The following is a 27,769-nucleotide window of genomic DNA, read 5'->3' as shown; positions in this document are numbered from 1 at the left end:
ACCAGTATAAGTGTATATCATTTTAAAATAAAAATTTGCATACAAGAGAACTAGTGTTCTAAGTGAAATTTACACCATTTTGGTAAAAACTAAACATACATATAAATAATACTCGATTATAGAAAGCAGATTGAGATTCTCCATAATGAACTGTTCATTAATTTACAACTTAGATATTAATTTTATATCAAAGATCCAACTGCATAATACATTATTAACATTAATGAATAAAAAAGTAATAATATTGATATGTTTGCCAGAATTTATATTTGATTTATAAGGTCTGCTATTCTTCAATTCATAAAGTTGTGGAGGTATGTTTATGGTAAAAGATATTATGGAGCTCTATTCTTAATCTATATCGGGCGCATTTTATTGTTACGATCCGGCGATGTTGCGGCGATCTAAAAATGGTTTTATTTACGCATACAGCTTCCAACCGCTGCTTTGTAGAATTTGGTTTCATATGTTGTAGTAATTATGAAAATCATAATCATTGCGGAATTAATATTTTTAACGCATTTTCTGAATCACAGCATAACTGATTCTGTTAACTTGAAAGTATTTGGATGTTATTAAATTTTTGTAATATAGGTGCATTTATATTTATTTTAATATTTATGTATGTCTTCTAGAGCGGACTTATTTATTTTTTCAAGAACATAGAAATGTTAAGTATTAAGAGAAGTTTCGAGAAGTTCTACTATCTACCTAGGAATAAATTGACGGTAAATTTGTATGTGGTGGTGGCGAAGGTATGAAAGTGAAATCTCTATAACCTGCTGAAGGATAAGTCATGTCTGTCTGAATGAACAATAGTTTATAGCATCTGGAGCTGTATTGGCAAATGATTACTATATTACTAAATACTAAGGAAGCCTTTCTTAAACCTGCAACGCGGATACGTTTTGCCCATTTAACGATTCCGGGCCTCTTCCTACAACGCGATTGACCAGGTATCCGTTTATGGTTTTTCACAACTAAAATATTTCTTATAACTACAGTAATAACAGACTTCTACTTCTAACTTCAGTAATAACTGATTAAATTCTTGTAGCTATTTTTATATAGCCGGTAATAAACAGTTGTTATAATTGAGTTGACTTGTAAAGATGAGGTAGATAATGCATTAAATCCGCCGTTACTCCAAGTTGTAGTAAATAAATAGTAAAAATAGAGAAAATATGGAGGAAATTTCAATACAAACTTAATAGTATCACACACACATTTGTAAAAAGCTTTTATAAAATGCTTTCTATAATATTGCTTATCCTATTACTAAACCGAGGCAGCTAATGTCTACTAATTTCTATAATGCATTTTTATTAGATAGCAACATCTCGCATTTACATAAATCTTTCAAAAGAATAATAAACAATTTCACATATCGTTCAATATATTAACATAAGCATGTGTAGATATTAACAGTTGGGATACGGCGTACGGGTTTCGAGTGGTTACACTTAACCGATGGATCGATGACGTGCTCAAAGAGAGCATGCAGCTGTTTGTTGAAAGAGACACGTATTTGTTAGTTTTATTATGCGGTTGTCATTGGTATAGTCAAATAAGTGTTAACATTGGAAGCTGGGCGATGAATTTATGGTATTTATAGTAAAAAATAAAGATCTCAGGCCCGGGCTTAATGCTATATGGTTTGCTCACAATACGGATGTAATTAGAATTTTGTATAATAGTACTTAAACTGCTGTACCACGACCCGGCAAGACGGGAGGAATATCTTCAGCCTTGTTCCGTCAGTCCGCCGTCAACTCTCGCGTCTCATGTCCTTTTTTCCTCGACCTCCACCTGGTTGAGTCTTATACCGTGGTGCAACGGTTTGGGTACTACATTTATACAATGTGAGATCTGATGAAGCCGTTAATTAAAGCAGCGATTTTAGCTAGAAGAGTAAATCGGAAATGTAATGTAATATAATGTCTTATAGTTCTGATCGGGCCTCTAATGAGTCTTATCGATTCTTTTACACGTTTAAACCATCAGTGATATTTGTACCTTAGATTAACCTCTGAATGTCAAACTTCACAAGCGTCTGTTACAGATACACGTAGTCGGAGTATTTCATTCCGACAATTGAGTAGTTGCTAATAATCATCAAACTCTATTGTCCGTGCATAACATCAATGGTTTATATTTTCTGATTTCTTAGGATATTAAAATAAAATGCATAAACACTGGTTGATTTAAAAAGAAATTAAAGATTGTTAAGTTATACACACGTCTGTTTTAACAAGTTACTAACTTAAAAAACCTTGGACTTGAAGAAACTAGTGCAAAGTGCGTACAGATAATAATAACAAGGATCTTCGGCTCACAGTTAATGAATCCGCTGATATAAGATTTACAAATTAACACAATGCTAAGTTCATATTTGTACAAAGCTAGATTTATGTTTTTAATTCTAACGTTTTTAAATTATCAATATTCTTTTTAATACTTTTTATCCTATTCCGGACGAAGCCGAAGATGTTCTTGTTTTATAAATGGTGTAACAAAGATAACTGTATTATACACACAGAGTATATGGATTTATAACTTTTACATAATCCAATAAGTCTCTTTTCGAGACCCCTTGTGCTTCATCCCTATGAGGACACTAGCTTCCTCCTAGCGACGCCTCTAACTCCGGTAGAACATCTAAAGGAACCGTAGCCGAACACTTTTATCGCCCCGTCGCACACCCCGTAATACAAAAAACATTATTTTTATCTCTGTTAATTTTTTTAGAACACAAAGAAAATGACTCACGTGTGAAGTCACGTTCGTTCAATTATCAGATATATTAACTGATAACTTTAAAATAGATGTCATAATCTTTAATAAGCACGTTTTGTATTGCGAAAATTGATATATATTTATATAAGCATAATAACATTTTTCATCTAAGTTAAAGTCATCGGAAGAGGCTCGATGCAGACCGTTTGCAACCTGTCCTATAGGAAATATTTTAAGTAGCATTTGACAAAGAAATGTTGATGTTCCAATATTTGCAGAAAAGTAAACACAACACTAATTTTGTATTATATAGTGCCATAAACGAATCTTAAAGCACTTTATAATTTTTACTTTACTAAGGTAGGGAATTCTTGTTAATTTTGCAGAAAAATTGATCTAAGTGGAATATAAAAATGATTTTTGATATTTATTTTAGTGTTTAGCCTTTTACATTGTTTGGCTTTAATTTTGTAGTTGTAACTTTAAAATGGAAAACAATGTAGTAGGTGTAAGTCTTAACATGAAAGTGCAATATTATATTTAATTTGTGGCCTAACCGAGCCAGTTCGACGGCGATTAGTAGCGGTCTTGTGTTAGTGAAAGTATTTGGTTAGGATTTCTTAATGTGTCAATATATGAGATCGACTTACCTTTGATAATGCGCGTCATTCTTACACGTTTGCGATACACGTACGGTTTTTTAGCATTCTTACTACAGGATATCCGGTGACAGAATTCGGATATCAAATTCAATTTTTTCCGTAACCGTTAGGCGGGAGAGCGGGGGAGGGGCAGAGCTAGTATCGTTATTCGTGCAAGTTTTTTAGTCACGATGTTGCACTGGACGGGAGAACAACACGCGTTCACAATCGAAGCATATTTAACGGCCAATGATTCTTGTGCAATTGCGCGTCGACAGTTGATGATGCTACTTAACTTTTTTTAATTAATTCTATTTTATCTGGCCATAATAAGGCAATGTAAATCATGAAATAATGACTGCCTATATATTAAATTAGGAAGGTACTAAAATGTTACGTAAACATTCACATTGTAGGTTGTCTATTTGTTGCAGATTGATTCTTTTCATACTGAATATTGTAATAATAAATTATATACGACTCCGTAATAACATTGAAATCGCATCCCGAGACTGATAACACATAAATCAACAGAAACGAGAGTTTTTAGAGAATAGTTTACGGCTTAATTGGTTGCCGAATCTGAGGATTTTTTTGACATCAACAAACATTTTGTTCATAATAAAGGACATCGAAAATTTAGAGAAGTATTAAAGTTAACGTGTCAGTCTTTATGGAGAGAACATAATTCATTCAAACCTATTCTAAAGTTATAATTTTTATTTAATTAAAACTGATTACTGGTATCAATGAATCGGCAAGCGCAGTGTAGGATGTCCATCCATAAGGTGAACAAATGTCCTTGTTTAGGTCGTTGGAAAACCTTTTTTGGAGTTTATTGGGTAGGCCTATGTCTGATAGTGGATCTTTCTTCTGAAATGATAATAATAATGAAACGAGAGACGCGTCTGTACCTTCCGACTGGTTTACTTCAACTGATCAATGTGAACACAGCTTTCTAATTTAATTGTAGAGTACGCAGGATATACTACTGCCAATCAAACTTGTAAATTATCCCAAAATAGTATTTGAAACTTTAAACCGAAATGTAATGGTGTAATCCTGGAACACTTGTTTGCTGGCAGATAAATGTACATATATAATGTATATAGACGGCGTTTTAATAAAAGTAACTTACGCTCGGGAAAGTAAATACTAATGTATTACCAGCCTACCGCTCATACCGCTGCGAACTTATGCATAAGCTTTGCCTGAAGTATTCCTTTCATTAACAAACTAATTGCGTAGTTGCTAATTCAGCAAGAGGACTCGGTACCTCTCTGACCTGACCTGAATTTTCTTATCAATGAGGTCTGACCTGGGAGGCGTATATTTAATACTAAAAATTTTATTCAGCGAAATTAAACCCGTATGCCCGGGTCAAATTAAAAATTAAACTTAAAACAATGCAACTAGTTGCAATGATATTTTCCCATTTGTTAAAAAATTTCCTTTGTGTATATTTAATGGTATTCTAAGTAGCTGTTATTCATTATACATAGTTTAAATTTTGATTTTAATAACTCTTTTTAACGATGGTTAAATGCTAATAATTTGGTAGTACGTCGAATAACTATTGTCATAATTTAAAATTTAAATTTTATTATTCACTTGAAGTACACACTTTATTTTAATTAAGTTCTCAATTTATTTAAATATACTTATGACGTTTTATTTGAAGATTGTTTAAAGAACTTAAGGTGTATTGCGTATTAATAAATATTTTCATATTAATGCCGGCGTGTCAGATAAGTGTTTTAAATTGTAAGTGTATTTTAATTTTAAATAAAGTGCTATCTTCTATGATCATTCGCAAATATGTTAGATGTAAATTGGCGTCGACAGTAAGCGTCTCCTGTAATCCGGCTATCCGGAGATCAGATTTGAAGGATCGCTTGAGATCGGAAGTCTTGGTGCTTTGTAGCCCACGTCGACTGAACATCTACAACAAGCTTGGTATAAATATGGAATCTTTGGAGGAGTCTGGAAATAGCAGGCTAATTAAGGAAAAGCTATATGGGACAGGGAAAAACCCTGCTGCTAAAAGTCCCCGATTACTCTTTCAGTTACTAACATAATAATAAGTAAATAACATAAAAATTGTCAAATCACTAGTAGCGGTAACGTTAATAATGATGGATGTAGGCGAATGTTTTTGTAGTTACTACTGTTTTGATGTTTCTTAGACTTTGCAGTATATGTAGTTGGGCAGATAGACAGTCGGATTTGGCAGTAGATGGGCAAGAAAGCGGAAGAACAAGGTGTTGCCTCCCTCATAGGAGACGATAAACGTCGTCCTGCATTTCTGAGTTTCTTCAGAGAAGTGATGCAACAGACTGTTGCTCGGAACAAGAGCAAAGATTAAAATAAAATGAAATAATATTTACACTCGCATTGTAACGTTCTTGGGGCAAACGTTTTAATTTTGAGTTTCAAAATGTTTACATACAAAAAAGCTAGATTGTTGACAATGACACGTGGCTGAATACAATTCACAATAATATAATAGAATTAAAACAGTGGACTTTACTCGGCTTTGTATCCGTGTTGAATAACTGCATGCAAGTTGTATAGGAAACGCCATGTTGGCGACAGGTGCATAAACGTGCTCGTCGAGCGTTACGAACCCACTCCGGATACAAGGGGACGATAATACTAACAAACGCGGATTTATAAGCGCTGAACGATCGAATATGAACTTTACCGCCGAGGCAATACCGAGGCAGATGTCTTCTCGGCAATCACCCAAGGAAATCAATTTGTACAAGTGGCGCTAGTGTTTAGGAGACAGACGTATAAACGCAGTCGAGCTGTATTGTAACAGAACCTGTTTTTTGTTGTACTTTGAGTTGAAAAAACTGTAAACAAACTGATACAGTCTTTAATATTGTGATCAGTTATGTAGCTATCTTTATTTAGAACTATCTGCTACAAGAGACTTAGTACTGTTCAAAGTTGTTGTCCAAAGCATAAAAAGCATACTATTAATTATTTTATTTATCAATTTAAAATCTTAATATTAAACAATGATCACTTTTTTATTTTGCTTACTTGAAGATTTTAGTAATAGTAAGATTATGTTCCCTTTGAGCTTTTATATTTCACATCGTCTTTTTGATATTTGACTAGATGATTATTCAATGGATGTATATGAGAAAGTGGTGTATTTGCTTATTATCCTTCACATTCTTTACTTTAACAATACATATATATAATTCAGAACAATTTAAATTTTGATTATGTAATCGTATTAAAACCAGCCAGGGCAGAATATAGAGTTTCTTGCTTCTTCTTTACAATAATAACACCTTGCGAGTCTAAAATTAAAAAAAAATTAAAGAAAAAAATTTACGATCAATAAGAGTTCTGTTCAATAAATGAATTTTATCTTTATAACGAAGTCAATAATACTTAAGATAATGTCGTCTTTTACATAGTAGTAAAATTCATATGCAGTAGAAATAATGATCAAAGATTTGATGTTCGTCTGCCCATTTAGCTAGTATAGTGGTCAGCTTATTATGGAAAGCACTTTTGAAATGCATTTTGCAAATGGACAAGTGAGACGGAGTACTATATGTTCTCATGCGAGACGACAAACTACAGCTGTTTATGCGCAGGAGGAGAATACGAAAACAATTTATTTTGCTAATTTATCTATCATTGAATCATTGAAGCTGCTTTCTGGCATAAAATTAACTAAATATGAACTGTGTTCAATTCCGGTCTTTGTTAAGTAACACTTGAAATAGATCAAAGACCTTAAGCATGCATAACAACTTTTTTATTATATACTTAAGATCAATGTTTAATTTGAATCACAGTCAACTGATAAATCAAATAAATGCTACCGCGTCAAATACACTTAAAAAAATTAAATTAGGAAATCAGAAGTGAGACGAAAAACTCCATGCGACGCCATTAGGAAAAATATTCAGAGAAAGTTTTAATGAAGCGAAAATGTACCTCATTAACAAAATTAAGGGTCGGTGGAAAAGTGGTTTAAACCAAGCTAAAATAATTTCATTCCGGACTGTGCTAATTTAATATACACTTCAACAGAATAACTTGGTGCCTTTTATGTATTATTAATAGGGATTCAAGGACTTGTACCAGCCCACTTTGAAACGTTCCGTCTGATCGCTTCACTAGGGACCGTGTTTAATGAAGCCTAACTTAAGTACATGCCCGTTAAGTATACGTAGGAATTGATGGTAAATTGTTTTGGGCATGTATGCATTGGGGACTGAGGTTTAACAGCTCCATACTTTTGGCGAAGCCTTCTTTACAATAGACGCTACGTCATTTTTATGCGCCTCATAGTCGCCTGTCGCGTCTTTGCATGCTAATACGTGTTACCCGACTAAATTCGATGGAATTGATGTATCAATACTTATAGAGACAACCGAGTGTTGTTTAAATTTGTAAGTTAGCTTTAGTATCGTAATAAATTAGTATGCCGGTTGGATCGAGCTTCCTCCGCGCCGGGGTTGTCCGCTCGTGTCCTTTAAAATTTACATAACCGTAGGCGATGTTTAAATTAGCCGTTTTGTTAGATCGTCACTATGCAGTTTAAGTTGCATTTGCTTTCATGTAAAAATTGTGACCACTGTCGAAAAGTAGAAAAGAGTATTTATGTAACTTAGACTTACAAATTTTAAATTGTACATATCGATCATTACAATCATCATAATCATCACCGTTTCAGCTGTAGGACGTCACTCTGTCCGCCTTACAGGCGAAAGTCATACGATGCCTGTGGTTTCCACTTGTTGGCACACAACGGCCATCTGTTCTGAGCGCTGGCTGCCCACTGCCCGCTGCCACTTCGACTTGCCAATCCAATTAGCTATGGACTCATTTTCATTCAACTATGTATTTTCTCATTCCTAATTCGATCTTGAAAAGAATTTCCGAGTTCCGTCTTCATGGCACGATGATCATCTATGGGTTTGCCAATGAGGCCCGAAGTGAAGGACCACGTTTCACTGCCGTAAATCATCTACATATATCAATATTTTGTGATATTAAAATTACATAACTATTCTTGTTTCTACTGTTACGATATTATCATAATGTGTTATGATATGAATAGTAATGTGAATAACTGCAGTGAAAGCGATACATTATGAGTCCAACCGTCAAAAAACTGACATAAAAAATCCGTTAATAATGTATTCGGTGGTAGTGATTTCTAAAATAGCTTGCGTGCGAACAAGTGGACTGGTATCGTGAGAAATGCATTCATTCAATTAAGAACATTAGATTAGCTCCTCCACTCGGATCTGCAATGAGGCGGGCTCGAGATGTATGAGTTTAACGCTCCGTTGGAAATAAACACGCGTAGATTATGCTCCAATATTATTGAGCCTTACTCTAAATGCGGGCTTTGATGGAACCAATATATATATTTTAAATCAACTTGTGCTTAAATTCTATAATCCAGTTTGTTTGATAACGAGTTGAGATAAATCTCTATTAGTGATTAACTTCACGGGTTCACGCACGACTATAATCTTAAGCTATATCATTATATATTCGGATAGTTTAAGAAGTCTCAAGGTAAAAAAAGAAATTGCGCTAGAATTTGCATTTAATAACCGACATGTCTAATTGTATTGAGTATAAAGTAAATTATTTAGAAAGGTGGGATTCATAATGTCAAGTAAACCACTTCGGTATGAGCGTCGACTATAGTCGACGGCCACAGGTGAATGTTGTGGGCCGGCACTTACCTGCCGCGTCACTAGTCTTGCTTCTTTAACAAACTTGTGATGAGAGTGTTTTATATTTATTGTTGTTTTTTTTACATGGTGATGTTTTACATTACAAGCTGATACGAATTACGTTAATCTAATGTAATTATAACAAACTGTAATTGCCGAGATAGTTTAAATTTCTTGGTTGACGACTAAAGTCGACGCTCGGCCGTGCGCGTTCATAATACAGCCGTCGACTATAGTCGACGCTCGGCTGTGTGTATGGTTTTGTGGCCGACAAACGCCGTACCGAAGTGGTTTATAAATGTGGTGACAATTATTGAGAAATCCTATGGAATTCGGACTTTTATGGGACAATAAAATTTTTATGTGATAATTATATATAAATCTGAGTTTTTTAAATATATACTCATCAGCGTGTTGGTCACGGGTAAGATAGTCTTAGTGGTACATTTATTCTTCAGTAATATACGCGTAAATCTAAAAATATGTTATATTAAGTAGGTTATTAAAACCGGTTGATTAGTGTCTCGTGGTGGCTACGCTCCCTGTTTATAACACTAACGGGTCTCCAATTTTGAAATATTGTTCAACAACACGTGCGTGCGTATAAGGGTGAGGACGTGTCGTTTATTCAGTTGTTTTAATTTGTTTTGCAGTAAATATATGTCTCGGTTGTAACAAACTAAACCAGGGATTCCCCGAAAGAGGCTCCTTTATCGAAATTAATTGATACCATATACCTAGATTACTAAATTACTTTTTTAGTTGTACTTCTCCAGTCTTGACTACACATGGATATTATAACAATAATAGTTTCTTCAAAGAATTTAAATATTTACCTCATATTTTTTCCATCTTAATTTCAATTATTCTTTCTTATTTTATACCTCAAATCAAAAAAGGTGGAATTACTTTAAAAAATCTGTCTCTAGTTTTTTTTTTCTTCAAAATATAGTATACATACAAAATATTTATTTACATTAGAATTTTGCTGTCGGTTAACATAAAATTTAATAAAATAAAGGGAATTAAATAAAGTATACATATGAAAGTATCAAAATGTTTTGTAAAGGAATCATTTGACCATCGCAATGTGTAATATAAGAGGGTCTTGTGTTACTGTGACAAATAACACAAAGTTATTAGGCGTTTTATCTCACAAATGTATTCATTTACTTATCGATAGCAAAATAGAACTTGACCGACTTTAACGATCACTTAAAAAGTAATTTCTTAAATAATATCTTTTTAGAGATTCAAATCATACTAATATTGACGAACGAAGGTAACCGATATAATCCAGCGAATTCGTAAGCTAATGCAATAGTGGACAGGACACAGCGAAGAAAGGAAGGCAGCTGGGGCCTTAAGGTTTTGGAGTTGAGACCATGGATCACTTAACGCAGAGTAGATTCGCCTCCCCACAAGATGGATCGACGGATATTGTAAGGTCATCGTAAAACATAGGATGCAGACCGTCTAATGGATCCAGGCGTTATTTTGCGGAAGTCCATACTAAGTAAGAAAAGGACCAATATATAGCTACTAACAACATGCAGCAGTAGTCGTGCAATAAAGTGTACCGCCCCTCTTTCACCAGATTATATTTGAAATCTATGGGGGAGGCCTATGTCCAGCTGTGGACAACCTACGGCTGAAATTATGATGGTCTTTTTTAAGCCCTTGCGGTTTTAATACCGTGTTAATTATTAATAATAAAAATTAATCATGTTAAAATATATTCAAGCAACATTTTTTTTGGCTTTGATGATCAAAGGAAGTCGGCTCGTTTGACCTATATATATACACTATGTTGCCGTCCCTTTCCCCTTTTAGTTTCCCTGCATCGAACGCTGCAGACTGCATCCACGATGACCTACATCGGTTCTGTTAACAACTGTTAATGCGGTTATACTTAGGGTCGCCACTATAAAAAATAATATTTTTTTTCCATCGATTTTTTATGTCAATATATATATAAACATTATTGCAATAACATCGTCAGTATACCAGTTAATAGAGTGTCGTCAAAAAGCCGCACAAAAAATACAAATTTAAACATTTTATATAAAATTGAAATTAAAAAAAACTTGCATAATGCTACCTGAAAATTTAAGTATCTCGTTAACAGGTGTTTTTATAAGCTAGCCTAGGTATTTAATTTAAAAGCTTTAAACTAATTTGAACCTAATGTGTTTGTATATTTCGTACGAGAAGTATTTGTTTTTCTTTTACAATTACATCTTGAGAACTTAACATCGGTTTCGTTAATTCAATACGAATGTTATACACGGTGATTGGTTTCAGTTGTAAAAGTTTAGAAGGCATGAATGTACAGCAAATTATTTAGCAGAGAACTTTAAAGATGTTAAACATACTTCCAATTACCTTAATAAAGATATCATTATGAAATATGTTAAATTATTTTTTTCCAAAGGAATGCGACTGGCCAATAAATTCTGGCAGTAATATAACAGCGGGGACAGATTTTAAATAATAAACTTTAATATGCAGTAATAGGGATTTTGAAAACGCTTGTTCTTGATATATTATTACGTTATTTGTTATTTCTGATACCATTAATTTTTGGATTGGGTTTAGGATAGGCCAAATGTCAACTGACAGCAAAATAGCTAATCGTGGCAGTGGTAGCCCAACGATAAATGACTAAAGGTTCTGATCGTAGGTCGCGGGTTAGAGATTGCCACTGCTCACAAATAAGTTCCCATAGAATGGGCAGCAACGACCTCTGCGTAACATAATACCACATTACAATCGCCAATCCGCCTGCCTACCATGGCCATTATGGTATATCCTCTCATAGATATCCTTGAAAAAGGCGGTATGCCTTGCAGTGGGCATCTATGGCCTGAAACATCGAGCATATACACAAGCCACTTTAAAATGTTTACATCTTTTTTGTGCCATTTTTTTACCCTGTATATAAAATTATAAAGACAACAGAAGTCTATACAAAATATTTCAGTAGGAATAATTGTGTAAAAAACGTTAAATTATTTGAGTAAAACTTTAGTGACAGCCCTACGCTCTTTTATGCTTTCTACATTCACGCTAGTCTATCAATAGTGCAATAACTCGCCCGGGCGGAGTAAGCGGCTCTCCAGGCCCTTGTGATCTTATGCAATTGTATTTCACGTTCTTCGTTGCTTTGATATTTCACTCTTTATGACCGTTAAATGCTTTGCTCCCTATTCGGCCGTTTGCAGAATATTCATGACATGAGCCCTACCGCTATACAAGATACGAACCGTTTTAGTTGTAATATATATTTATTTATTATTAAACAAGCAGTGATAGCGCAGTGCAAGTTCGATCGTTGTGGCGATCTTTGGGGAAGTCCTATGCCTTGCAGTGGGAGCGTATCGGCTGATATTATAATGAAGCAGTAACAAAAATCTGACGAGGGTCTGTATTCATATACAGAATTAAATATATTTTTTAATCGGCAAAGTATATGTCAAATATTTTTTTGAATATATCGGTATTATAACTATAAGGTGTAACGGACATAACTATATATTCAGGTAATTTGTTTCTTATAAATATAGTTAAATTTTCTTAAAAAAATTGATTCACTTCTTTGTTATGATATTGTTAGTCATCTTCGTTTTGGCCGTATAATGTCCACTCTCATACACAGGTCTTCCTCATAGATTTCCGTCAGTACCGGATGGAAACGCCTGCATCCAGAGCCTTCTGGTAACCTCGGAATTGCTTTTATTTTAGTGTAAAGCAAGTTACATTAGTATTAGAAGGCGTTTCTTTCTGGTTTTCCTTATGCCTCCAGCGACACCCACATCTTTCCCTTAAGCAATAGAATTCCATATCAGTTTTTGTTTAAAACACCATGAGTTCTACAAGTTTTAAAAAAATATGAGCAAAAATATTTTTTTTTTGGATATAATAAACATAATCGTTAAAACAAAGGCACGGACGCTAATGTGTGTGGAATATATATACTAGTAAAAAAACATTTATTATCTAATAATTTTCCGCAAATATTGTTCTCTGTAAAAAACTTCTCATTGTGCTCACGTCTGCGATATAAATAAACGTAATAAATATGTTAAGCCACTTTATACTAAGCATTAAACACACAAATCCTTTAGTACGAACGAACCAAAGCCATGCTCGAGGCTGATTTCAGATTATTATATAACACTATGCATTGTATGCGTTTGTTAGCCGAATCTAGTCTCTAAAGATACTCGAGGATTGCCTTCAAACTTTGAATTGTGGCTTAGGTTTTGCAAGTTGAATTGCATAAAAGAGACCCAAGTTATGTAAGTGTAACGGAGTAGTTTTCAAGTATTATATAATCAGTAATACACTTTTTACTCTAACAACTAATAAAAACTATTTTTTTTTCTATGCAGTAAAATAATAGTTATTTTAAAATATATGCAATAAATATAACGAGTAGGCAGAGCACAAAAAGTATGGTCTTTGATGTTATAAGGCTTTTTTGGACACCCTCTTTGGTTACCTTGTCATGTGTAGGCCTGGGACGCTACAACTCGGGTAAATAATTTTTTTTTTTCACTTTCTCCTCTCATCCTACCCAGTCTGGTGTCTTAAGATTCTGGAGAGGAGATCACGGACTTACAAGTGCAGGAAGGAACTTCCACCCACAACAGTCGTCGTAAAAATATATATAATCGCGTCAGTCTTATTGAATATATGGAGAAGGACTATGTCGAGGTGTGAATGATCTACGGTTGAAATGATGATGAACGTAATGCTCAACAGTCTAAAAATAAGTGTTGCTTCACCGAATTCTAAATACAAAATCTTATTCGCCGTTGCGTTTTGCGGTTGTCGTATCTCATCACATATTTATTTACTTAATATGAAATTGAAAAAAAAAACATTTTGTCAATGGAATAATAGTTTAACATATAATGTGAATATCAAAATCGCGTGAATAGTTTTATAGATTAATTATTTTGGAGTAAATATTATATAGTAATATCTTGGAATGAATCTTGATACTTTATTTATAACAAATTATGTTGTTAATTAGTATTCTAAGCACAAATACTATTTACTATTCGCTAGGATGTTATTATGTTTCTCAGAAGGACGGAACTGCGCTTGCTTCACTTTCCACTCGGCTGGCTTCGTCGTGCAACCCTTGCCTGTGCGACCGAAGAGGCCATTGTTATAAGGCGTTGATCCTTTCCTTTCAATTACAATTATAGTTCGAAATGTTACAGCGATTCGCAACATTTTGAATTTAAATCACAAGCATAATATGATTTCCATTTATTTTCGGGAAACTTAGTAGCTGTAAGTGAATAATATTATATAATGGAATAAAAATATAAAATGAAAATTTAAAATGTTCACAAACAGAAACAATGGAAAGTTCGGTATCATAAATAAACAGTTTTGTACTTCACGTATTAATTTGTTTATACTTAAAAGCTTCATTCAACTTAGCCACGCACCTGCCTACGAAGGCGTCTCTTTAATTTCAGCCGCAGGACGACAAAGATTTTCAATTAGACAGTTCCTAACAATGCCTGATCCAGCGTCTTATTAAGTTAACATCGTCTGTCCAGTTCGTGGTCTCCAATCCAGAACCTTAACACCTCTGCGGCCTTTTGTTCAGAAAAATCTTACTATTATATAATTGGTCTAGAATGGAATATGTCTATTGCGTGTTGTGTGAATGTATGTTACGATCAAATAAATTCGGATATTTTATTAAATCAACCGCAAAACTGCATTCTTAAACGTCACACTGATGTCTAGCATCAAAATAGTTGACCCAGTATGTTGGTTAAGAAAAATAACGATATATAAGCTTTGAGTTTCTTCCTGGATGGCCTTTCGTATCATTTTAGAACAATCAAGGAGGAGTTGATATATTAAGACGTTCCTTTGTATGATAATTTATTTGGACTTCTTGTGTGGTCGGAAACATCTAATTTAATTTGAGTTTTCTTTATTTTTAAGGCTGCATTGTCATCTTTTGATTACTTAATACAGCGAAATACGTGCAACAAATATAGAGTTCTTTAATAATAATATATGGATATCACTGACGTGTGTTTTAAATAAGACAATATATCACAGAGACAACCGCAACAATGAATTTATACTAGACAAAATAACCCGTTAGCATAATTTCTCATAATTTGGCTGGTCGTGTCAAACAAGCAATATAACACCAATAACTGTAATATTTTTTATGATAATGATAGACTCGTAATCAGAGATAATTTTTCATAAAATATTAACACTGGGTAACTATGTACGTTGTCATAATACACTCTATCGTAATTTCTCCGAGTTGTGTAATAAATTGAAGAAGTTTCTAAAACAAAAACTGAGAAATAATAATGTCTAGAATTTGTATGTGTACGTATTAAAAATATTGTGAAAGTGGCCACAAAAACTATCAGTTTGTGTTGGCTCTCAGATACAGGGTGTTTATGGATCCTTTAGTGTTTGATTGAGGGATGCCATTACAGAAAAGCTTAATCTATTCCTTACATGACACACAGAAATGGTCACTGTATATCCTGTAATGATCCTAAATGGATAATACTGTGAATAAATGAATAGTGAATTGTCATTAAAATTCAAAACCCATCACATTTCACAGAATGTAGATTGCTAGTACGTAAACATCTGCGGGGCATACGTGGTGAGATAAACACGCTTTTGACTACTGCCGCTAATTTTGGCAGACAGCGAATGATATTTGGGTCATTCGGAATCGCACCGCCACTTCACGATGCTGTGTGCGGGCAATATCTCAAAGTTTTATTGCTGGATATCTCGTACTTATGATATACGAGCTTGGCAAAGTAAAGAGAGTAAGGCAGGTAAGAGTGACTACCGTTATGTCAATACTGTTAGATGGATGATGGAGAACAGAAGGATAGATGGACAAATGACTTGTCTATGTGACCAAAATTCGTGTAGGTGCCGATTAATTTGATTTATTTTTTAGTCGAGAGCAAAGATGCAAAAATAGCGAAAGAAATGGCAAAAGTTTTAGCAGTTTTATTTTTCTTATCCAGCGTCGACAAATGTTTGACATCAATAAAAACCAAAAAAAATGGCGTATTAAGATAAAACCAAACAACAAATATCGTTATATATATAACAGTGAATATTTATTTACATAATTGCTAGTCTTGTAATTCACGTAATAAAAAAACGAATTTTCGATTTATACTTAGATATTCCTTGTTTAAGCGATAGTCCAGCGGTAGAGGACTGAGACATACGATTCCAGTTCGCGGATTCGATCCCCGGAATAAATTTTTATATAATTCACAATATTTGCATTAATTACATGGAATTGCCACTGCTTGCTAACAAGTTTCCAGAGGACATGCAGCAGCGTCCTCCGTGTATTATAATAGAACTGGCGATTATGGTTTATTCTCCTCCGCCTCTACCTTTGGGGGAGGTTAATTCCTTGCAGTGAACGTCTACGGTACGAAAAGACGACTTATTTCTTAGTAATAGTTCAATAACTTAACACTTAACTGGACATTAAGAAGCCAGTATGTTCTAAATAAAATACAATGTAATCTGTACAGTTAATTACTATGGAATGCTGTTCTTCTTCTACAAGTGAATGACACGCATGACTAATTTTACGTCTTAATACAACTATTATTATTACAGTCTTCTCTTTACGTACTATAAGACCATACTGCATAAGGTTTTTAGAAAAAAGTAGTAACATAGTGCCGAATAGTAAAATAACAAAAAATGGTAGTAAATAAGAGACATATAAAGATACTGTGGTAAAAAATAAACTGTAATAAATAATGTAAACAACTGTGATCTAGGAGTGTAGGTGAGGGAAGAAATGAGATGCAAGGAAGAAAATCAATCGAATAATCACACAGACAAATCATGTGAATCGTAAAAAGAATGAATAAAAGATAACGTGAAGGACGAAAGAGCATGTAGAATGAAAATTGAAAAACTCATTTTACCCGAACTTGTAATGTCCACAAAAGGCAGGGAGAGTGTAAAAAACAAAAACCATATCGTGATCGACAAACCGCCTGCCAAGCGAAGCGATTATGGTATATCCCCCCATAGATATCTTTGGAAGAGATGGTATGCCTTTCAGTGGGCCTCTACGCGCTGAAACGATAAACGTAAGACCTCTATTATAAAAAATAGATAGAAAAATAGTATTTATTCGCTAATTGATAGATGAATATTTTGATATTGCAATGTGCAGTTGAGGTCGTTGAAAGTTAAACATTAAAGTAAAACCTATAAAAAGTTATTATTAGTTGTTTTATTACAACTGCTATATATAATTTTCATAATATAATTTTGGTGTTATAATGACATGGGTATTATAAACGAATAGACATCGTTTCTCTTAAACTGTCAGATGTATTAGTAATCTAAAAATAGTGACGCTCTGTCGCGCGCCACGGGTTGGGTTCGTGTGACTCTTACGAGGGGGGCGCATCGCACGTGCTCAATCACGATTTAAGTCGACTTAGCGCAAAAAGTCTTATAAAAACTTCTTAAGTGTGTTAATTTCTTTTTTTTTAATAGGTTCATAAATAGAACATTATTAAAAAAAATTAGACATATGTTACATGAATTTATAGCAAACGTACGTCTAACGGTCGATTAATTTTATTATAATTTTTGTTCTCGCTTTATAAATTTTGTTGGCTCCCCCACTAAGTGGTTCGATGACAGTCAAAGTCGCGGGATGCGGGCAGTAAAAGACTAGTCATATAGGTGATCATTTTGGGAAACCTATACCTTCCATTGGCTAAACCGTAACAAATATTGTGAAATAATCATTTCTGACGGGTATAATTATCTTAATATTTTATATATATTTACATACTACATATGTTATGCTATGCTACGTTATGAAGCTATACCTAATTAAAATTTTAAATCCATCGTAGTGACTTAAGCTTAAACACAGGTTCAAATATTATTCGCGTTAAAAGTCTATGAATTCGGACTCGTAACGGCAGTACGATGTGACTTTTACTGGCTCTTCTTCGTAACGGTCAAAGTTGGTCGTGTCGCCCGGGGATTTATATTTGGGGATAAACGGCGCTGGATATCGGCAATTGAGTACAGCGTCCCATTCAATACCCCTGAACCATTTATGATTTTTAAAATCCATTGCTCCATTCTTCATTACCCCGAATCGTTTGCTAATATCTACTTGAAGAGTATTTCGTACTAATTCCCGTAAATCAGCATTGAAACTAGAAGGGCATCTGTATTTACCGGCGACTATTTTCTCATATGTTTTCATCGGATCGGTCGCGTAAAATGGCGGATAGCCTGCATTCATTTCATAAAGTAGCACTCCGAAAGACCACCAGTCTACAGAAAAACCATAACCTTTACTTAAAATTAATTCGGGCGCCAGGTATTCCGGAGTACCGCACAAAGTCCACGTCCTGCCTTGTAAAATTTTACTGAACCCGAAATCGGTGATTTTCAAATACCCGTTTTTCTCAATCAAAATATTTTCAGGCTTCAAATCTCTGTAAACCACATTGCAGAAGTGCAAGTACTCAAGTGCCAAAATCACTTGACTAGCGTAAAATTTCGCTAGAGGTTCTTCGAACTTCACCATCTTTCGCAAATGTGTAAACATTTCTCCACCCGATATAAAGGGCATAACAAAATATATATAACTGTTATCTTTAAAGCTGAACTCCATGGATACCGTAAAAGGAAATCTTATCGATTCAAGTATCCTCTTCTCGTATAACGTGTGGTCAACTTGTTTTAACTTGACAACTTTTTCTTTTTCAAGTATCTTCATGGCGTAGAACTTTCCGGTTTTGGTGTGTCTTAATAAGACTACTCGACCGAATGCGCCTGTTCCTAAAGTGCGTATGCGATCCAGATCGTCAAATGATATACTGAACCTGGGCTTTGAACGCCATCTTTGTTCGAAATCATCTTTAAGTGTCTTCAAGTGTTTGACGTATTGTTGCTGCTGTTGCTCAGTATATCCATCGTGTACATCAGCAGAAGTGTCCCTCGGTTTATAAGACATGTCTTTGTTGGGAATAAAACTTTTATTCGAGTACATTATACATGACGTGTTGTGTCGTCGCCTACTAGTTTGTAGAATCGAACATAGAGGCGATGAAACGTGACTGCACGCGTTAGTAACAACATGTCTTTGCTTCGAATTGTGGTTTCTTGTGAAATAGTTTGCTTTTGAAATAGATACTTAGACGAATCAGCCACCGCTTTTTAAAACAATTTATAAATGTAACTGTAATGGTAAAATATATCAAATAGTTTAATATAGCACCACGAATTATTGAATAACCAGTTTACTCATAAAACCATCAAATAAGGGCGTATTGAAATGTTATTATCAGCCCAATTTAGTTATGGTCATGCCCGTTAGAATGTGTATGTCGGGACGCAGTCCTCTTCCTACCTTATTGGATATCTAAGGGGTAATGTCTATGGCGATCAAAAGAAGCCCTTTGACTGAAACGATAATGATATTGAAATGTGTACTTTAATGGTTAATTGCAAGATCGGTAACCGTGGCGATTTTTTGGAAAGGATTATGCTTTGTAATGGGTTTTTACTGGCTAAAAAGAAAAAGAATTATCGAGATTATCCATTATTTTCTACAATTACGCATGACTTAATATTTACCACAAATTTGGTATCTAACCTAAAATTCCATATTTTATAAAGACAATAAATATGAGCCGTGTTTCGTTTGGTTGTAAACATAAATTGGCTTTAGTCTTCTACAAAATCTTCACTTGCTGGCATAAATCCAAGTTATGGAGTGGAGTGTAAAAGAAAATCAAGTCGCAATAATAGTACTCGAGTTAAACGAAAGGCCAGTGAAGATTTAAGAAAATCTCTAAGTAGCTTGGTGCGATAAAAGTAGTGGATTGTGTAATTAAGAGATTTATCGATTCTTCAGAGTTCGTCTTTAGATTTTTTACACCAATACTAATTTCTGGGCAAACAAAAATTCTTTTCAACAATAAGCAGAAACAAAAACTTGTATCGAAGCATCCTTCTTGTCTAAGAGAAAGTTTTCAACTCGCCAAAATGACACTGTATATGTGTATTCCTCTCAAAAAGTTTTCTAGAAGGTACGAAGATGGAACGAGGCCATAATCAGGCCTCAGTTATGATGTGAGATATGTGAAAACGGTTAAACAATTATATGAGAATCTAATCATTAGTTACTTCTTCATTAGTGATTTTTTTGAACAGCATCTTAGATACCGCTGGAAGATTGATCGAAGATCTGTGTGTAAATAATAGTGTCATTTGAAATGACGTTCTCATATACCATGATGGCTCATGTGTCGTAGGACGTACACGGCTGGATATAGTTCTCCCTCAAAGATTTTCAATTAGATCGGTCGGAAGCGGTCTACATCCAATGTATAGATGTACATAACAATGTCATATATTCATCTTGCTGGTAGACGCCTTTACCTGCGCTTGCCGTTCCGTGGTTTCCACGCCAGAACCTTAAGGCTCTTGCGGCAATCTATTCTCCACGTTATATAGTCTGCCCACTGCCGCTTCAAATTGTCAATCCGTTAAACTGTATCTGACGGTAATATTCGTTTGCTTATTGATCTCCGCATAATTAATTCAATATCGTAGAAAAATGCTGGGCATAGCCCTCTCCGTAGGTCCCAAACTGCATGTTTACAAACATTTCTTCAATTTAAATGCTTTGATTGATCACAGAGATCCTTTATACGCTTCTAAACTTTTTCTTTTGAAATTGGAAAAGTAATGGCACCGCACCCTTGCAAATTTATCAGAGGAGATCGAAAGTACGAAGGGTGCTGTACAGACGAGGGTGAGTGAACCGACGGCGGGGGTGGGAGGGTGCATCAGCTGTTTTGGGGTGTCACGCCATGCCGCACCGTCCCGACTGTTGTATTGATCAGACAACACGTGGAAATCGTATGTTTCACGAAATGTTACCCTCTTTCGCCCAATTACGATAATAAGAGACACCTCCTGGGAACCATGAAATGTGCACATTAAAGTCCAGCTTAACAACTTTTATATGTTTATTGCAATAAGAAGATAATTTATTTTGGCGACCCTTTTGTACTTGATCAATATATATATTTTTAAATGTAAGCTTATAATTTCTTAAGACTACGTAAGTGCAAAAAATATATTTATTTTTATACTACTTACTAGTTTTGATGATTATTTTTGGTGCAATTTTTAAAGTATTAAACGATTGTCAAATTATAAAAAAACCTGCGTGGAACTCAAAATATCACAATTTGACATAAATTTTATCCTCAAAAATATACCTATCGCTTGATCCGAAGATTACGTTGTAAGGTAGAAGGATACAACCGTTAGACGACTTTATCGTTTCGGGAGTATTGTCAATATACGATAGCTCCGTTAAATTAATTTTGCTTTTAGTACGTTTTAGAAAAAAGTCTAAGAAATGTTATAAATAGAATAGATAATAACTACCCTAATAAAATAAAATACTAGCTGCTCCGATAGAGTCCGTGCTGTCTAACGGGAAGAAAAAATAATGCGTATTACGAATTATTTATTGTTTTAATAATAAACAATACGATCACTTACAAAAACAAGTATTTCACTTTCGAACACTGCTAAACTTAATTAGTAATAAAATTATGCTTTCGTTGTAAGGCTTTATGGTATATTTTTTATTAATTGAATCTTGTACGCTTTATTTAGGTTTTGATTAAAGTCAACTTTATTGTTTGAAAATAACTGGAGAGACAAGTGTTATAATTTACTCTGTGGATACTCCTAGCTCTCAGATTCCATATAGCGAGCTCTGGGACGGATGAAGCTGTAACAACCCTACTGCTTTAACAGCAGTAACATTTAACGAAACTATGTATGTGAATGGTATGGAAATAGTATTGTTATACTATAATATTGTCATCATTTTTATTTCACTTTATAAGATTCTTTGCGGATTAATAATCTTAAAAAGTATCCGGCAATTGGTAGAGTCGTACACGAGTTTTTCACTTAGCAATACATTAAAAGAATTATTTTTATAATTCAGTTTAATTTAAGATTAAATAGAATCTTAAATTAATATGAATTTGGTACATATTTTTAAAAGTTCCTTAAACATTTAAAAAACTACATACGCTGTTCATTAGTTGCGTATTTCGAATGTAAGCTGTGGACATACGTTCGTTACTGTACCGTTATCCGAACCTACTCATACGCGACCACGAGTGTACAACCCAGTGCTATGTTATTAAAGATGACGTAGCCGGTCATATTTATAAATTTATTGTTGATGTACTGAGAATTTTTTTGTCCATCGAACCAGATGTTGAAGTACTAAATTAATTTAATGTTGGTTAGCGACACTTTTCCGTTATACGGGCGCATACGAAATTTCTTCTAATCGAAATTACAAAAATGTGGTTGCTCTAATTTTTAATGTATCTTATTTTTTTTATTAATATTTTTTGTATGACTTCCCGATCTGAAACCAGCATATGTTTTATATAGAATGATTGGTTACAAGTGTAAAAACATTAAAGGGGTGAATTTATATTTCATTTGCTGTCAAGTAATGCATGGTACACCCTATCAAAAAATCAGTGGTTTCAGAAATTATAAAAAAAACATTATTATAATATGATAAAAATAGCGTTTTTAAAAATTATGGTCTCCGAGTTAAAATTAATCAGTACTGCCAAATGTTATTAGTCTATCGCATTACAATAGAAAGAAAAAATTAATGTAACATATATGTTAGAAGGAAAATATACAAATGATAAGAAATCGGTGTGTAAACCTTTTTGCTGGTAAATGAGCTATAGCTCATTCATCTCTTTAAAGCCTTTACATCTATAACCTGAATATTTTGATATTTAATAATACTTTAATGAAATATAAATGAAAGTATTTAGTTAGAATCCAATTTAAAAGTACGTATGTGTTTGAGATGTGAAAACGACAAATCAATTGCAATTTGAATTAGTATTTCGTCGATTCTTAAAAGGGGACATGATAAATGAGTATAATAATAGGCATTGGACGTGCGCTCACGGCCGGATGGTTGCCGTCGATCAATAAAAAAACTGTGCCGAGTATTGATACTGCGTATATAAACCGAAGCAGTTTGTTTTTGTTACGCCCTGTATGGAATGTATGATAATTTGAATACGTGTATCGTGCATTAGAAAAAAAAATAGAAATAAACGATGTTCTGATGTCTATCACCTAGCTTATGGCTTCTCTTGGTGAAATATAAATAGATATTTGTTTTAATATTAAATCAAAAGATTCTAAAAAAATGTAAAAAAAATTTTCCTATATAAACCTAAGTAATAAATCTGGTATTATTTGGGACGAAGACAGGACGATTTGAACAACTCAGATATTTTTGAATCGACCAATCTACACAAACAACCAAATACAGGATTTCAATTTCAATTCAGTACATTTCAATGGTTTTAGAAGTATCAAATATAGTAATTTTAATGTTTTTAGAAAAAGCGTTAATAAAATTTGATTTATTGCATATTCAAATTACTATTGTATACTGTCTGTGACGATTTTGTACTACCAGAAATAATCGACTTGTTTTGACCATACCATAATTGACCATACAAAAAAAAATAATTAACTTAAGTTATTTCCTAGTGATTACTTTATTCAGGTTTATTGGAAATAGGCTAACCTTATACATTTTAAGTTTTTACCTATAAGTATAACAACTGAAGAATTGGAATTATGTAAACATAATTTTAAGACTAGTAAAGCAGCAAAAGATTAGAACCTAAACGTACTTGTTTACATACCTAAACGAATTGTTAAATTGATTTAAAACTTCCTAATGATGATAACTCGCTGACCCGTGTTCAATTTTATATTCATAGAGTCACTTTCAATTCTCCAAACGAGACGTATTATATCATTGTGATACGATTCGCAAAGACATATCAGACGAGTTCAAGGTTGTGCGGGCCCGCAGTCCACGTCGCATACTTGGCACGCCACCAGCGACACGCTTATGTAATCTTTTACGGTTTTATGGATAGATTCTATGTTCTATTTTTCTTTTTAACCAATATATAGACGTAGTCTGGAACATGCAATTTAGAACTCAAACAATGTATACAGAGTCTTTGGATATAGGTGTAAACGTTTTGAAGGTGTGAATGTGTAAAGCATTTGTGAGCAAAAAGCTTTATAGCTTTTACACCTATTTACAATCATTACTATAATTTACTTTTTCTCTTTTAACAATACAAATGCTGTGACAGATAATAAAGAATAACTTATTTTAATACGTAGTGCTCCTGATTTTGAAAACGCTTTTTTCTATGTAACCACTAAGTTATTAATTATTTCTAAAATTTTCTTTGGATAAGGTGTACTATATACCAATTGACAGCAAATTAGCTGTAAACACAATTTATTAATTTACCTTTTTAAAGCTTTTACGCCTATAACCAATCATCCTGTATAATAGCATTGATATAAAGGAGTTACGAGCGTGAGTAGTACAACAAACAATATTGTAAACGAATAAAGGCAATAGGTAGCTTGTACTTCGTCAACGATATGTTAATTATGGTGTTATTAAATTGATTTCGTGATACAAGTTAATTGTGTGTGAAATTGTCTTGTCCTCCTGTCCTTTGATACTATTATAACAAAATTATTTATTTATTTCCTTACAAATGTAGCGTTACTTAATAGCAACTTAGTTTGGTTTTTTTATAATTGCATACAGCTTTCGTAATATTTAGAAATTTCCACATAACTTTACGTGTTTGTATTGAGACTTGATTTGGACAACGGTAAAAAGTTAATTAATTTATTGTAATTAAAATTTGTCCTTGTTATCAAATAAATGCATAACGTACGTAATAACAGAAAATGTCTGCACAAATATTATATATAAAAAATACAATCCGAGATACGAGACAGGCTTATTTGAGAGTCTTAACTTAAATAAGCCTTTCGCAACCTGAATACGAAGTAATGTCTAGTTTCTTTTATGAATCCAGGCATTGCATAAGAACGGAAGCGTTCTTTGATGTTTTGTTTACATCAATCTTAAAATTTCCGTCACATGCTCGGCTTGTTGCGATGGTAACTAGTAAATGCGTATTCGAGTGCCGAAAAATGGGCTCGTTAGAAACCGCCATGCGGTACTGACGGTTATTTTTCGAGGACGTAGGTGGCGTAAAAACTAGACAAGCAACTCGTTTCGGAACGCAGCAATAGCCAGTTGCTATACATAATTTGCTGTTGCGCCAATCGACTCTGAGAATTTTGTTGTGTTCTTAAATTTATATAATTGAAACCGTTGATTATATATCTTTTGTCGTAATGTACCTCATTTTAAAAGCAATATGACTTGAGCCTACCAAAGTTCAACAAATAGATGCCTAAAATACCTGCAGAAATGTTAAATAAATTGTTTGATGTTAGTATCAATATCTTTAAGTGTTTGGACTAATATGAAACCTTTGATAATTACATGATTAGATTTATCGAGCGAGGTTAGAGTTATTAAAAAAAGTTATTTAAAAGTATAAAAATGTCTTCGTAGTAAATATCTTATAAGCATCTTATCATAAGATATGAAACATTCAAAAAGCTTTAAAGTACAACTTCTGCCCCCTCTAACTACAAATTTCTTAATCACAATGTTGAGAAATTTAAACATGCAAAGAATAGTAAATGAAATTTTTTCGTTGTATTGTCATGTGGCAAGTATTTATGAAAAGAGCTTTTTGATAAATACATTGTGTAAAGTATAATGAGATACATCTTTGATCAATGTCCTAAAATTACTTTGACGTAATATTATTCGGTAAGCGGCCATTCAAATATCCGTGTTTGTTTCTGATAGAAAGAAATAAAGATTTTCATTGATCGAATAGGCTTAAATTGAACATAAAAGTTAATTTATTCATTCGTTTATGTCAATGCCTGTTATGCCTGTTAAGGAACCTAAATATAATGCTAATGATACAATGTATTGTTGAACTTATATCATATTTATTAGAATTGCTGCAATTTCATATAATTGTGCATTTTCGAAAAATAAAACCCTAGCGATAAAGGTTGATATTGTTTGATTTCGTTTAATACAATTTCTAATATTTTGATAACCATTGGCGGAAATTCCGACATTATCGGTTGTGCGATGTGTAGATAAAGTTGATAATAATCGCCCACACATAAAACTGTGCCAACTCGAACGCGTTCACTGGAAATAATTTACGCTCGGAAAGGACAATCTATTTTAGATTCTTTGATGATGTTTGTTTATTTACACCACACTCACCCGACCTTTGCGCTGACCTTTGAAACACTTACTATTGTGTTATTTATAATACCTTTGATATCTAATATTACATATACAGCAAATATTATATATATATACAGCAAATATTGCTGTCTTTACATAGTGTTGGTCATTGTCTATTTATGTTTTACGTGGCCTACATTAAATACAAGTACAATTAACATCATTTGTTTTACAATAACATATAATACATATTCAAGTTAATTAATTTTGAATATAATTATGCTGTTATAACTGTTGAAGTATTTCCGGGCGAAAACAGACCGGTAAGCGCAGCGAAGAACGTCTACCCATAAGGTGGACATACAGTTACCGGTCCAAAATCCATAGAAGAGACCTAAGTCCAGCAGAAGTAGGGATAGAAGGAAGAAGATGATAGTCGAAGTGTTGGTATTTCATTCCATGTCTCGAACATGCGATGTCGTCATTTATTGATTAATGCGTAATTATAACGGGTTGAGATATAGTTTTGATGATGATACTGCAAACTACAGACAACATGGAGATATCAATGATCTTAAAAAAAGTAGAAGTAAAAATCTCTTTTTACTTTTTTTTTCAATACGGTGTTCCGATCAGATCCACATATTTGGCGTCATAGAATACGATGCCATACGGATCTAATGGTCAGGATCAATGGCGTGACTTTAAAAGGAAGGATATCACTATCCTCAGAATTGATGAGAACGATGTAAGGAATCATACCGATTTATAAAAATGTATACCATAAAGAATAGGACAAAATAATGATTTATAGTATTATTTGTAAATGACACGTGTATATGAAACACTTAGACAAAGCAACGGTAACGCAAAACAGCTATCACAATATGTGGCCGCATCAGCAGTACGATACTAGATAATCGACTGTGCTTTGAAAATAAAAAGTGTCCTTTAGTATGAAAAACGCATTAAAGAATTTGACATTGTCGGAAACTATATATAGGATCCGGCGATTAACGTCATTTACATAACAAAAATTCTTATGAGCATGACGAGTATGTCTACATAAATTACGCGCCAATGTCTACGTGTAAAAATATTTTTAGTAACTTACTTTTTACGTATTACATATAACATTTATGATTATCCTCCAATCATAACGTCGTTTAGAGAAAGGAGGTATATAGGATGATAGTTTGTCAACAAAAGCTTAAAAGAGCTTACACAAATTGTCAATCACATTAAGTAAAGTGGTCGTTCTGAATTATGTTACATCAATTTTTTTTCTACTGAAACGCGACAGGCCCATAACTTCTGACAGTACAAAATCTGCAGGGGAAGATAGTAGAGAATAATTAATT

General features: G+C 33.5%; 1 protein-coding gene and 1 pseudogene across 2 annotated transcripts in view; one reads left to right on the top strand and one right to left on the bottom strand.

The window, feature by feature from the left end:
* Positions 1 to 27,769, top strand: part of Lrch (Leucine-rich-repeats and calponin homology domain protein) — a 78,853-nt gene that overhangs the window by 2,042 nt on the left and 49,042 nt on the right. The window lies entirely within an intron of this gene.
* On the bottom strand, positions 18,078 to 19,193 carry LOC137922305 (cAMP-dependent protein kinase catalytic subunit alpha pseudogene; annotated as a pseudogene).

This window comes from Battus philenor, unplaced genomic scaffold, assembly GCF_028537555.1.
Source record: "Battus philenor isolate CCGP_79_NKW_IND1 unplaced genomic scaffold, ilBatPhil1.0.hap1 SCAF_2, whole genome shotgun sequence".
NCBI lineage: Eukaryota > Metazoa > Arthropoda > Insecta > Lepidoptera > Papilionidae > Battus > Battus philenor.
Note: the sequence above shows the minus strand (reverse complement) of the source record. Positions and strands in the feature narration are given on the sequence as shown.